Here is a 14039-nt window from a genome sequence, read left to right on the forward strand (position 1 = left end):
GTCTGTATTCTAAGAAGGATTTTTACATTTTGCCAAAAAAAAAAAAAAGAAAAAAAAAGAGTCTGAAACAGAAAAAAGTATGTCACCTGCTAAATCTAAAATAGTCCTTCATAGGGAAAGTTCGCCAAGTCCCACTGTACACCAAGGGCATTCAGTCTTGGCTATAAGCTATGATGGCCTAAGGACTCTTCGGCAGCAAAATACAGTGAGATAAATGACACTGCGACCGTGTAGGAAAAAATGGTTTTCTTCTGTGTTACGATCAACACAAAGCACTTAGATGACCAACTGTGAGATCCACACCAGTTCTCTCAAGACACCAACTGGGTGTCCTGTAATTCAACTCAATTCTGGCGTTTAACAGTTTGGCCCAGTCCCTCTAGGTTTCCCTCCCTCCCGATGTTGGCCCCCAGTCTGGATAGTCACCTGCGCCTCTGACCCACTGACTCCCGCAGCCATGCCCTCCCCCAGCTCCCGGTTTGATTATTTGCTAGAATGGCTCACGGAAGTCAGGGACAATTTACTTTCTGGATTACTGGCTTCTTATCAAGGGCACATATAATTCAAAAACAGCCAGATCAAAGCAGGAGGCTGAGGGGAACTGCTTCCAAGTTCTCTCTGGGCTTACCATCTTCCCACACCTCTCCATGGTCAATGTCCCGGAAATTCTCTGCACCACTTCTGCCAACGTATTTTATGGATTTTTTTTTTTAAGATTTATTTAGTTTTAGGCCCAGCAGCGTGGCCTAGCTGCTAAAGTCCTCGCCTTGAACACGCCAGGATCCCATATGGGCACCAGTTCCAATCCCGGCAGTTCCACTTCCCATCCAGCTCCCTGCTTGTGGCCTGGGAAAGCAGTTGAGGATGGCCCAAAGCCTTGAAACCCTGCACCCATGTGGGAGACCCGGAAGAGGTTCCTGGCTCCTGGCTTCAGCTCGGCATAGCATCGGCCATTGTACTCACTTGGGGAGTGAATCATCAGATGGAAGATCTTCCTCTCTGTCTCTCCTCCTCTCCATACATCTGCCTTTCCAATAAAACTAAACAAATCTTTTTTTAAGTAAAAAAAATAGTTTTTATAAAATAAAAATAGTTTTTTTTAAATGGTTTTTTAAAAAATATAAAATAAAAATAGTTTTTATAAAATAGTTTTTATAAAATAAAACTAAATACATCTTTTTTTTTAAAAAGTTTATTTATTTATTGGAAAGGCAGATATACAGAGAGGAGGAGAGACAGAGAAGATCTTCTGTCCATTGATTCACTCCCCAAGCAGCTGCGGTGGCCATGGCTGTGCTTGCTGATCTAAAGAGATGTACCTTTCAGCTTTGTTGGCTTTTACCTTGTAGGAAATTCTAAGGGTTCTAGGAGTTCTGTGTCAGGAGCAGGGACCATGGCTAAATTTACTCCAATATTTTGCTGTAAATCACAATATTCTAACCAGTGACCTCTAAACTGAAAGCTACAAAATGTCTTTTGCATTTTTGTATAATTGTACAGATGATTTTGAAGTTTCCACTAATGAGAGTGATGCAACTTTTTAATTTCAAAAGGAAGCTCGTTCAGAGACCCTGGCATGGTAACTAAGGGTAAGTATATTATCAGTTTTTCACTGAATAATCACAGATAGCTTCATTTTTTTTTTTTTTTACAGCACTAATATAAATAGCAGAGGTTTTGTGCATTCCCTAGGTGCAGTGCCAGAATGCTGGTCTATCCCCTTATTACCTTTCCTTCCCTCCCCTCTTGGCATCAGTTTTTACAGACATAATTTTTAAAAACAATTTATTTATTTTTTATTGAAAAGTCAGAATTACAGAGAGAAGTAGAGACAGAGAGAAAGCTCTTCCATCTGCTGGTTCACTCTTAAGTGGCAGAAGCAGCTGGAGCTGAGCCAATCCAAACCTAGGAGCTCTTTCAAGTCTGCCCCATGAGTGCAGGGTCCCAAGGCTTTGGGTTATCCTCTTCTGCTTTCCCAGGCCACAAGCAGGGAGCTGGATGGGAAGTACATCAACCAGGACACAAACTGCTACCCATATGGGATCCTAGCGCATGCAAGGCAAGGACTTTAGCCACTAGGCTATGGTGCCAGGTCTCGGGCATCATTTTAACCTGTTCAATATTCACAGGTTTGATTTGCCACTATCAGGAAGGCTCAGTTCCACTGGAATATGGACATGGACTAAAAATAACAGACATAGTCCAAAAGTATCTTTTTCATTCCTATACATGTTGTAAATTAGCTCCTGAACATTAAAAAATTTGTGTTTTTGAGACCAGATTTCTTTTCACTGAGCATGATTTTCTCCAGTTGCTTCCATTTTGTTGCGGAAGACCAGATTTCCTTCTTGTTTATAACTGTATAGTATTCCATGATGTATTTCCACTACATTTTCTTTATTTAAGTCATCCGTTGATGGACACCTGCATTAATTCCCCATCTTAGCTATTGCAAATTGAGCGGCAATAAACATGGAGGTACAAATAACTCATATGCTGGCTTCATTTCATTTGGATAAATTCCCCGGAATGGCATGGCTGGTCATATGATAGATTTATTTTCTCTGAGGGCTCTCCATACTGTGTTCAATAGTGATTGTGCTAGTTTACATGGCCACCAACTCTGTTTCCAACAGAAGGGATGGCTGGGGAGAGGACTGAGAAATTGAAAGCCCCCAAGAATGTGTCTCTTTTGCCAAGAAGAGATCTGAAGATTTATTGTAGAGCACGATTGTACTCATATCGGATCACTACGTTATGTACCCTTGCACATGGATTGTTGCAGCAACCCTCTAAAATAAATGATCATGAGGCTTAAAAAATGTTGAAGTTTCCACCCAAGATTATCTGGTTATCAAGTGGCAAAATTGAGATGTGAAGCAGAGTGTGCTGGGCTGTGTCTGTTACCCAGGAGAACCACTGGTAACACTCAGCAGACCATGTTGGTGGTGGATTGGGAACAATACGGGAGCCACAGTGATTGATACTCTATGTTCTCATGGAGCTACAGAGGCTGAAAATCTGGGTCCTTCCTGATGAATATCCTGGAGAGGAGTAAGGAGTATCTGGTTAAAACCTCTCACTCACCTGCAGGATTTTTGTTTGCAGGCTTGGACCACTTTTATAAAATGCCACCCACAAATCTCTGTTGTGGCAGCCATGTGACATCATCAGATGTGCACCAGCTCCTGGCCCAAAGGCAAGGAAAGGTGAAATGGAACCTCAATGAGGTTCCCTGGAGTTGTCCTATACACAGCTATTGCTGAATTTGTTGGAGGAAAGCGAGCCTTGAAGAGGTGAACTCACTTGGAGTGGCCTGGATGTTAAGGGGGTCGTGTCCAGGGAGTGTGCTTCCCTCCGTGACAACCCCTCTGCCTTGCTGGAAGCCAGGTATGGGGGACCTGAGTCAAAGCGGTTCCCTTTGGTTTCTGCAGCCATTGCTCTGGAAATCCCTGAAGGTTCTTCTCGATAAATGGGGCAGCCTGATGATGCTCTCCGGGTTTGAGCTGTCTTTCCTGGGGCCTCACAGCCTGATCTCGGCTGAAGATTTTTCCCCTTCAGGAGGCCCAACTGCTGCCACATTGTCAATTGCTAGCTGGTTGCCATGGAAACAGGTCTCAAGAGGGATCTGCTTTTCTCCCTCCCTGAATGAGGAGGAATAGAGAGCTTTGTGTGGGGTAAGGCGTCTCCCTTTGTGGCCAGGAGGAGGACTGGCTTTGGCTGATGGGGCTGGTGCAGTGCTACCCAAGGACCCCAGTCTTTGTCAGCCTCACATTGCCAGTTATTTCATTCTGGAGAGCAACTGTTCTCATTTGTTGGAGAACACATGCTTTCTCCTTTTTTTTTTCTCTCTTTTTTTGGGGGGGACTGTTAGAGTATGCTTTCTTTTATGACATGATGATGATGGTAGAGAGGATGATTTCAAAGACTTGGTAAAGTTTGAGTAGACAACAAGGGTGTTTCATGATGTTTCATGACGCTGATCGAAAGGAGTCTTGTGAGTTCCTACTGCTTCATTCCGTTTATTTAAAATTCCAGAAAGAGGAAACTAATCTAGAGTGACAGATATCAGATCAATGGTTGCTAGGGAATGGGTGGAGGGAGGGGGCGGATATAAAGGGGCATGAGGACTTTTATCAGGGAGATGAAAATGTGGTCTTGATTGTCACGATAGGTTCACTGGTGTCTACATACTTCAAAACCGATTCAATTATTTATTTAAAATCTATGCCATTTATGGTATTTTGGTTAGACATCAGCAAGGTTGAAACAAGGTGACAACCTTTTTATTGGTCCTTTCTTTTTACTTGATTTTTGCAATTTAAGCCAATGAGAGAAAATAAAAGTCTGGAGAACACAAGACCCTTGTTGCAGAACTTCTAAATACAACCATGCATGTAATGTTGGCTCCTTAGACTCCGAAGTCACTCCTCTTCCCACCTTCACCCGCAGGTTCCTATTACAGAGAGAGATTCCACAGGCTAATTGGGACCTAAGGTATCTGGAGACTTAATGAGGCTTAAGTGTATTGACATCACAGAAAGAATGTTTACGTATGAGTCTTACCAACTCTTAGTGGTAGAATTTTAAGCTTCAAGGTATCTTGCTAAAGGAATACTCTGAGGCTCTTCAGAAGCATACTTGACAAAACTCTGTCAGATGCTGGAATTAATGATGAATTCTGTGTTCCTGGAGTCCCTTATTTTCATGTTCAGGCTTACTACGCTGATCTCTGGTTCCATATATGTGTGTGTGTGTGATTTATGTTTTCTGTATATATATATATATATACATATATATATACATATATATATATATAGAACCTTGCAACCTTGACTCACAAGGACAATGTCTAAATGGATAGTGTTGAGTAACAATGTCTTGGCAGGCACACTACACATTGCTTGTATTCATTCATCACCTTATCATCTACTGTAAGTTCATGATGTGTATTTTCAGAACTTTTCCAGGAACTGGTGATAAAATGAAAGTTAGCAATAACTTTCTTGGAGGCATTAACAATGTAGTAGCAATTATAGCAAAGTAAGAGCCCATTGATTAAAAAAAAAAAAACAGGTATATGCTAAGCTATTGGTAGGCACAGGGCACAGGAAAACAGGACCTGGGCCAGCTACTCATTGGCTTGTCAGCAAGACATCAGGGACAAGTAGTGAGGTGGGAGAAGGACTTTCTCTGATCTTAGTGCATTTGTGGGACTGAAAGCATTATTGTTTTGGGATCTGAGCTAGGTCCTGGGGGGAAGATGAACCTAGAAGAAGATTTAGGGACTAGAGTGCCTGTTTAAGACACGGTAAGGAGAGGCGTTGTCATATGAATAATAGACAGTCTTTGTGAGGTTCAAGGAGGACAGGGTGGAAAACAAAAGTTTGAGTAAAGAGATTGCATTGGCTACTGTGGATGAACATATGTGCAGACAAGGTAGCAGAGGGGAGCCGGGTTAAGAGACCGTTGTGACGATCTAGCAAAAGACAAGAATGCTCTGAACTGGAGCATAGGAGTGCAGGCAGAGACTTTAAGAGATATTTGAAAGGCATTAAACCATTATTAATGGAACTAACCCAACAGAGTGATTGGATATGAAAGTGGAAGTCACGGAGATCAGGAAGAGTGCCCAAGGCTTGTTCTTAAGTAACTGCAAGGTTTTGTTAATGGAGAGTGGGTTCAAGTTTTTGTAGTACAAGAAGAGATCCTGGGTTCAGTTTGGGCCACATATGTGGAGACAATGATGTCAAAGATACATCTCAGAGGGCAGTCCAATTTATGTGTCTCAAACTCAGGCAGTGGGTCTAGCCTGCATATAGCAATTTTGGCACGTGGATGGGGTTGGAAGTCAGAGGTAGAGGATCAACTAGAACGTGACTATTAAATTGAATTGTTAATGTTGGATTGTTTAAGTCACATCTTTCCTATGTTTCACAAGTAATTGCACAGTGGGGGAAAGAAATCCTTCACATGTGCCCAGTTTAACTGAGAATGTATTCTTCTCTGATTGTAAAGACGGGCACGGCTGTTGAGCACAGAGATGGGGAGTCTGGATTAGAGTGACCCAAGACTCGGTCCTTCAGTTTTTATCTGATTAGAACTTTGGAAACTATTCCTTCAGGAGTGTTCCTCCTGCGCATAATACCCACCTATGTGAGAGCTCTTTTAAAACCTTGACTGAGGCTATATTTACACATCTGTTTCCTCCTGTGCCTTAAGTCTCTTGAGGCCTGGTACCAGCATGGCTTATTTAAGCTCTGGCGTGAAGTGAAGGATTGATAAAGCTAATTGGTACTAAAGATACCTGAAGACTTAATGACTCGTAAGAATGTCTACCTTGGATAAAGACTTCCTGGTTATGAGACAGGAGCCACCTGAAAGCATTCGTCTCTGGTGGTGGAGTTTTGAGCTCCAAGGTGACTGATCAAAGTCATACTTGGAGGAATTTCTTCCATGGAGTATTTGACTTGCTAACATGCTTGCTTTTCACAGCTCCTGTGTTGTATTTGTAGCCTCCTATTCTTGACTTCATCTCTGTCATCTGCATACTCATAAGGGCTGAATTAAATAGAGAGTTCCTTCTTTGCAGCTGAAGAGAGAATTTTATTTGTTCTCCCATAGGAAGAAATTAAGGATTGTTGTAGAATGCGTTGAATGTGAAATCTTTAGGCGTGTCCTTGTTGTGTATTCTAAATCTAAGCCACTGGACAGATGTTGCTCTTGGATTTTGTGCAAAGATCTAGGAGATATCTTTCAATTGGCTCATGGACTCTTCTTTTTCTTAGCTTGTCAGACCAATACTTGTTTCCAAGATTACCCAGAAAAGAAAGGTCACCAAAGATCTCTCTCTTTCTCTCTCTGTTTAATCGAATGTTGAAATACAGAAAGTCATTGTCTATCTGTGTTCACATTTAATTTTAAGGCAGCTGTTTTTGTGTTTACAGCTTGTATTAATTAATTTAGGGCACGATGAAAAAGGTTTGTGTGTAATGAGTGAATTTCATAATGAGCCCAGTTGATGTATGGATTTCTTATTCATTTAGCAGTTGAGAACATGCAATTATTTCAGAAGCGATACTGATAAATCATTTGACAAATACTTCTCAGCCTTTTAAAATAATTTTTATTTCCTGTGATTTCAATTGTCTCCGCATTTTTTCCTTGTAAATAGTTGAAGAGTAAGCACATTTTCAAAGAGCTGTAGGGAGGCTAAGATGCCAGTTGCATTTTAACGATATAGGGCATTATCGTTCTTACTGTAGCCAATTCTCTTTTAAATCATTGCACTTTCTGCTCTAGCCTCCAGCTATAGAATTCTTTTCAAGCTGGCAGTGAACTTGGCAGGTTGCCAGAAGAAATATAAAGGTGTTTTGGTCCACCAAAGTATTTTGAGTGGGTCTTAGTAATACAGTTTTCTTCAGTACATCTGCAAAACATTTTTCTGAAGTGAATTTTCATGTGAAAAGCCTCCTTAATCATCACCAGTATTGTTTGTTTCAATGCAGTTATTTAAGTGCCCCCCTGGGTGCCTACAAAATAAACAAGGGAATCTTCTAAAGAGTTCTAAAAGTGGCAGGTGCTGAGGCTGTGCCCTATTCACTTAGTTTGCAATGACATTTTTGTGCTAATCTATAGACAAACAAGAGACAGGTGACACACCGAATCATGCAGACTGCGCAAGAGAAGACAGACTCAGCCAATGGGGTCAGCTCTAGATAAGTCGCTTTGCAGGCAAATGTATGCAAGAAGCAACTGCTTTCTCACCCTCGTGCTGTTTGCATTCTGGCTGTAAAAAATCTGATATTTAAACTTGAAATGTTAGCTAAACTTTTTGACTTTAAATGAAAACAAAAGGAGTTTCAAGATTAACTTATCTGTGACGATGTGTGAATATCACACATCAGTGTGTGTTGACACATGTGTACACACTCGCATAGACATGTATTTGCATTTAAAGAAAACAAATACTAAGGTTGAACCTTAAAAGTTATTTTTAAAAAGTTGGTAATTTGGGCCATGAAGTCAACCTATATTTGTCTGATTTTTCACAACAGATCACCATATGTACCAACCGAACAGCAACACAGATGATGGAATTTAGGAAATAAAGGACCAAAGACGTTTTTATAATTTTTATTGATTCTCATGTATATGAAATAGGTCTGTTCTAGCTGATTGTAAACAGTTGAATCAGCCATTGATTAAAAGCTCCTTATTGGAAGTTGATTTTATTAAGCTTAATGAAGACACATTTTTACCTTTTTTAAAAGTAGTCCTTCCCATACATTGTGACACAGAGAGCTTTGCAGAAAATATTTTTTCAAAAGCTTTATTTTTAAAAATGAGGCATACCAATTATAAATAATACTGATGCAGAAATACACTGCAACATCATGAAAATATTTTGCACTAAAGGGTGGGGTTTTTGAAGCATTCATATGCTGCTTAGAAAAAGCTGAACATTTTGCATATAATCCCTTAAAAAAACCTCAACAATGGCATTTTGTCCAGTCTTTTCTACCTTAAGAAGTCTTGGCTAGGTCCATTTTGATTATTATGATCAAGAAAAAGAAGCACTCACTCTGATGTGGATTAGATCTTAAGTATCATTAAATTTCAAACTCCGGCTCTATTGTTCAGGCTCAGCTGCCTCCATGGCAATCAGCTTTGGTTCACAAAAATGTATTATTTACCAAGTAGCTAACAGAAGGAAAGGAAACATACTTCTTCAAAGTAAACATGACAGTCCTGGAATGTAAGAACCAAAGACACTTGGCTATCTGTGTGCGTAAGATTGGTTAAACATGATTGAGTTGAGAATGCATCAGCTTTGGTGTGAGATTAGTTTGTGATGGGGAAGAATCCTCTGCTGAAATCAGAAATGGTTGCCTGTTGATACAGCAGCAATATGTCAAAGGGCCCATTACTGTTTCTGGGAGGATTGTTACGTTCTGAGTATGATCAAGAAATCCAACCAAGTAGGTAATACACATTGGTTCAAAGAAAGGGACTGTTTAAATTCAGCCTCTATCAAGGTTGCAATGGAAGTCTTTAGCTTTCGGATTCATAGCATGCTCCTTTTTCTTCTGCTGAACATAATAGGACAATTGCATTACTTATACACATGTGATACCCCATATTGAGAGTAAAGAGCAGGCCATGGGTCACTTCGGCAATTCCATGAAAGGCAAATTTTTTCCGTGCATGTGTGGACAAACCACACACATGTTATCATGGAAAGAAACATACAGGACACATTTTAGAAGAAAAAACCACCTTGAATTGAATCCACGTGCTTCGCAAGGAACAGCGGGCCTGAAGTTGACAGTTCTGTGCAAAGTGTTCCCAATATTTAGTGATTAGAATGCAGAGGTTAAATTTTGCTATGGTATATGAAACTCTGTTACATAGATTGCCAATGTAAAATGCAAATAACTCCTTCAATTCTAAATCACAGAGCCAGCATTTTGACACAGTAAGTTATACTGCTGCCTGTGACACCAGCATCCTACATGAGCGTTGGTCTGAGTCCCCGCTGTTCAGCTTCCAATCCATCTTGCTGCTCACGTGCCTAAAAATGCAGCAAGAAGACAGACCAAATGTATGGACCCCTGCTACCCATGATGGAGACCTGGTTGAAATTCCTGATATGTGGTGAGTGAATCAGTGGATGGAAGAGTGCTCTCTCTCTCTCTCTCTGCAACTGCTTTTCCAATAAATAAAACTCTTAAGAAGAAAAGAGAAGGAATTGTATGTGACTGTAACCAAGATAACTGACATGACCACAAGGCTTCATGCTTTTGAAACTATGTTCCTACGTATAGCAACATAAAGCAAAAGCATATATGATAGTATTATCTCTACACTTTACAGAAGAATGAACAAATGTGGGAGCTAAGTTCCTTCCCCTTGGGCCAGTGATCCCTAACTTTGTGTTCCTGCTGCTTCATTGCTCTGACAAGGGCTTTATTTGACTCTATTAAATCCCTGTCAACCTTTACTTCTGTCTCAATAGACATTGGAAGTAGGTCTACAGTTTTGCATACTCCGCTTTTATTGTTTCCCATGATCTTTAAGTAAGTGATTTAATTTTAGACATTTTAGGATGATATTTGGGAAATTTAAATAGCTAAAAACAATACATCAGCTTTACCCTAAGACATTGGTTATTACTTAACTGCTGTAGCTTCCTTTGCATGTTGTATCCAGAATAACCCCCACACGGTTTTTGTGTTGGTTAATCATTTCAGAATACCCAGTATAAAAGTGAAATCGAATGGCAAATTTCCAGCTGACTCAGATAAAATTTTTTTTAAAAAAAGGAACACGGCAAAGAATCAAAATTTGACACATGCAAATACCTAAGACAAATGTGACCCACATGATAAGACCTGCAGTCATTTCCAAGGAAAATGCTACAAAGGACTCATATTTCCTGGCTTCTTTCACTAACATATTACAACAGAAAGGTGCTCATCTAGAAAAGTTAAAAAGCTCATCACAAGCAACTGATCTTGAGGCAAGCATTTGGTGATACCATTTGTGATGCGCAAACCCAGGTTGGAGTATGCAGACTCAGAACTTGGCTCTGCTCTGACTTCAGCCTCCTTCCTGAAGTCATACAGTCTTGGAGGTAGTAGTGATGACCCAAGTTGAGGCCGTTCTACCCACATGGGAGACTTGGAGTACTTCCCTCCTGACTTCAGCCTAGGTTCTCCCTTAAGGAACGTGTTGTCTTTTTGCAGGAGAGCCTTGGATGCTGAGGAGTCAGTTGTGGTGTGGTCTATTGCTTTCACGGAGTTCAAAACACCATCTTGAATAATGAAAAATCCCAGCCAGCAATATGAAAGGTAATTTAACCTCTTCCACATTTAGGCTATTTTATCATCTACAAAATATTCTCACATTCATAATTTCATTTCATCATCTTTTATGAAATCATTAGGCAGGAAGTTGGAATGAAATGTCACGGATGGGAGGATTTGTTACCAGCTAAATGCCCCAGGTAACTCAAATGACATGACTGTGATTGTTTTAAGACCCCCAGAGCTCTGGAGGTTCCCCAAAGTTACCCCAGGTTTTTAATCACATTCCATAGAAAGATACAGTCCTCAGCCACCATGGCCTGGTCTGGACTCTAAGAACGTCCTCTGCAGACAGTAGCCCAGGTGACCCTTTGCTATATTTTTTGCTTAATTTCCTCCCCCTTATATGACAGAGCTCCTTGTCACCACTGGAATACCTACGCTTTGATGGAAGCATAATCTATGTCTCACATATTGACAATTTTTGGATACCATAGTCAACAGTGGCCACTGTCATCTAGAGTCATGTAGTTTACTCCGCACATCACTCAACAGCTAAGGCTGTATTGGGGTAGTGCAGACCAAAATCAGGAGCTCCAGCTGAGCTTCCCGTGCAGGTGGCAGAACCCTGAGCACAGGAGCTATCACCTGTTACCTCCCAGGTGCATTAGCAGGAAACTGGTCAGCCAGGGCTGGAATCAGGTCCTCAGAGGTAGGATTGGGGTATCCCAAGTGGTGGCTGCATCTTCTTTTCTTCCCATTGCTTCTTTTTAATGCTATGATCTCCACCCCAGGAGGGGCTCAAGGCTTGTCAGCATAACGATCTATATTGGAGCTTGTCTGTAAATTGTGCCTGTGTGAGTTTGTCCCCACCTTACATTTGATGATCAAGAGTTTGCCTTCTGCATATTTCTCTCTAAGTCCTGGCTGTGGGAATTTCCTGTGCTCTCTTTATTTGCCATAAATAAAACATTTTGTGTGATAACTCCATCTTGTGCAAGACTTAGAACCCTTCAGGAAGTGGGCCACCATTCCGGGTGGGTAGCAAGCTGAGGCTGAGCGAGACTGAGGACTAAGCAGGTCTTGCCGTGAGTCTTTGCCATTGTGTTGGAGTCGATGCTGCCTTGCACTGAGATGATTGTTATGCTAGAGAAGGGCAAATGAAGTTGGTTCTTATTTTATACCTATTTCTTCTGACCCTCCTCTGTCCTTGCAGACAGCACTTCAATTGACTTTCAAGATTCAGGTAACCAATTTTCTTGCTGTTTGCTTAAGAGCACTCATTTTGAAGTACATGAAACTGGCTTAGACCTTTAGACAGATCCCCAGGGGATGACTTATGTGTGCAGTGGTGAAAGTCGATTTAACAAAACCATTAATTTGAGTTTCTGGGAATAAACAGTAGCTGTCACCCGCCATCAGAAAATACACAGAGAATGCTTTGTAATCCAAATTGCAAAGTGCCTGAGAATACAACTGAATCAAGGAAAATAACTTTGGTGGTTGTTCAAGTCTGCGTATTGTTTTAACTTTCTGGCCAGGATGGTTCATTTCAGTGTGGTTTTCAGAAAACTAGATATTGGGTTGTGCCTGCCACATTTCATCAGTCATGCTGCATTATGTGCATTAGGAGGCCCTATGAATTCTTTTGGTCTCAGATTTACTGCAAGATGAGGCAGAAATCCATTTATGAATCCAAGGAAAGAGACTGCTAAAGAGAGTCCCCCTTCACCAGGGGAGATGGCACTTACTTTTCTCTCACCATTCTCCTGTGACAATCCTCTGGCCAAACGCAGTCCTTCCCCCGCCAAAGCAAAAGCCTTCAAGGATTCAAGGAAAGCTAAATTCAAATAGACTGGAAATACTTTACAAAGATGCAAGGCTGGATTTTAAATTGTCCCTTTTTTTTTTTTTAACCATTCACAGTAGGCAGCCTTCTGACGATGAGCATAAAATACAGCTCTGTCATTGGTGATCTGAGGAGCCTGCAAGTGAACAAGTGCTTGCTATTCTCAGATGATGCTGGAAGTCGGTACTCCTGGGTGGGCCATGTTCATTGACTTTCTGTTTTGGAATCATTAGAAGATCTTTAATAGGGAGTACTTTAAGCACAGAAAAGTAGAATGTCATGTCTGACAGTAACATGCACACAGATCTAAGTAATGTTGACATTTTAATATATTTTCTTCTGATCTACCTGTCTCATATAGATACACAATATACAAACACACACACACACACACGTACATACATACAGGGGTACTTCACAACGCCTGTGGAAAATAGAATTTAAAATGTTCTGTTGCAAAAGCTTTTTGAAACCCATGCAATTTTGCATAGTATGCATTTCAATGGGTTTTTTGAAGATCACTGGTTGTATATAGGTGCACATATGTATATATGCACATAGGTATATAAATTTATACATGTATAATTGACTAACAATTATACTCATTAAAGTCATTTTAAAAAGTATATACAAGAAAGAGAACACACAGATATCTTCTATCTGCTGATTTCATTCCACAAATGCCCATCACAGCCACGGCTGGGCCAGATTGAATCTGGGAGCCAGAAATATAATCAGGTTTCTCACATGAGTGGTAGGAACCCAGTGTCTCAGGCCATCTTCACTGTGTCCCAGCATTCGCATTGGCAGGAAGCTGGAGTCGGGAGCCAGGGCCAGGAATCGAGCACAGGTATTCTAACATGGGATGCAGGTGTCTTAGGTAGCATGATGCAAACCCTCCCAGCAGAATGTGCTAGAACAGGGATGTGAGGCTTTTCAGGCACATTGGATGCCTTAAACCCTATCATTAATAAGCATGTCTGTAGTACTTTTAGAAAGAACGTATGTCTGAAAATACTTATTTTGGCTTCCTATGTGAATGAAAATGTAGGGAAATAAACATTGTAGATTGACAGGAGTTGTTTGCATTTTCCCCCCTTTCAACCTGAATCTATTGTTCTACTACCTTCTGATACCCTTTGCTGATTCTGGTGTGCTATCTTGCATGGGTTCCATTTAGACTCAAACCCTTGAGGAGAGCCAAGTCTTAGCCACTGTGGTAGGCTCAGCCTCACCTTATTTGGTGCTTTGCGCATGTCTCTCCCTTCTGCCAAGGAGATAATAGTCTTGCTTTTGTCTCTGACCATGTCTTTAGATTTCTATTTTTTTTTTCTTTATGCTCTATTGCTCCATGAAATGGATCTAATGGAGGAAAGAGAAAT

The 14039-nt window shown here is 40.8% G+C and overlaps 1 non-coding gene across 1 annotated transcript; it reads right to left on the reverse strand.

The window, feature by feature from the left end:
• Positions 1 to 11210: 11210 nt before the first annotated feature.
• LOC121158143 lies at positions 11211 to 11338 on the reverse strand. Its single transcript, XR_005884160.1, has one exon. It is a non-coding gene; the product is annotated as a small nucleolar RNA SNORA1 (small nucleolar RNA).
• Between the last annotated feature and the right edge of the window lie 2701 nt (positions 11339 to 14039).

The sequence above is a fragment of the Ochotona curzoniae genome, unplaced genomic scaffold (genome assembly GCF_017591425.1).
Source record: "Ochotona curzoniae isolate NIBS_2020 unplaced genomic scaffold, NIBS_Ocur_1.0 contig_3622, whole genome shotgun sequence".
NCBI lineage: Eukaryota > Metazoa > Chordata > Mammalia > Lagomorpha > Ochotonidae > Ochotona > Ochotona curzoniae.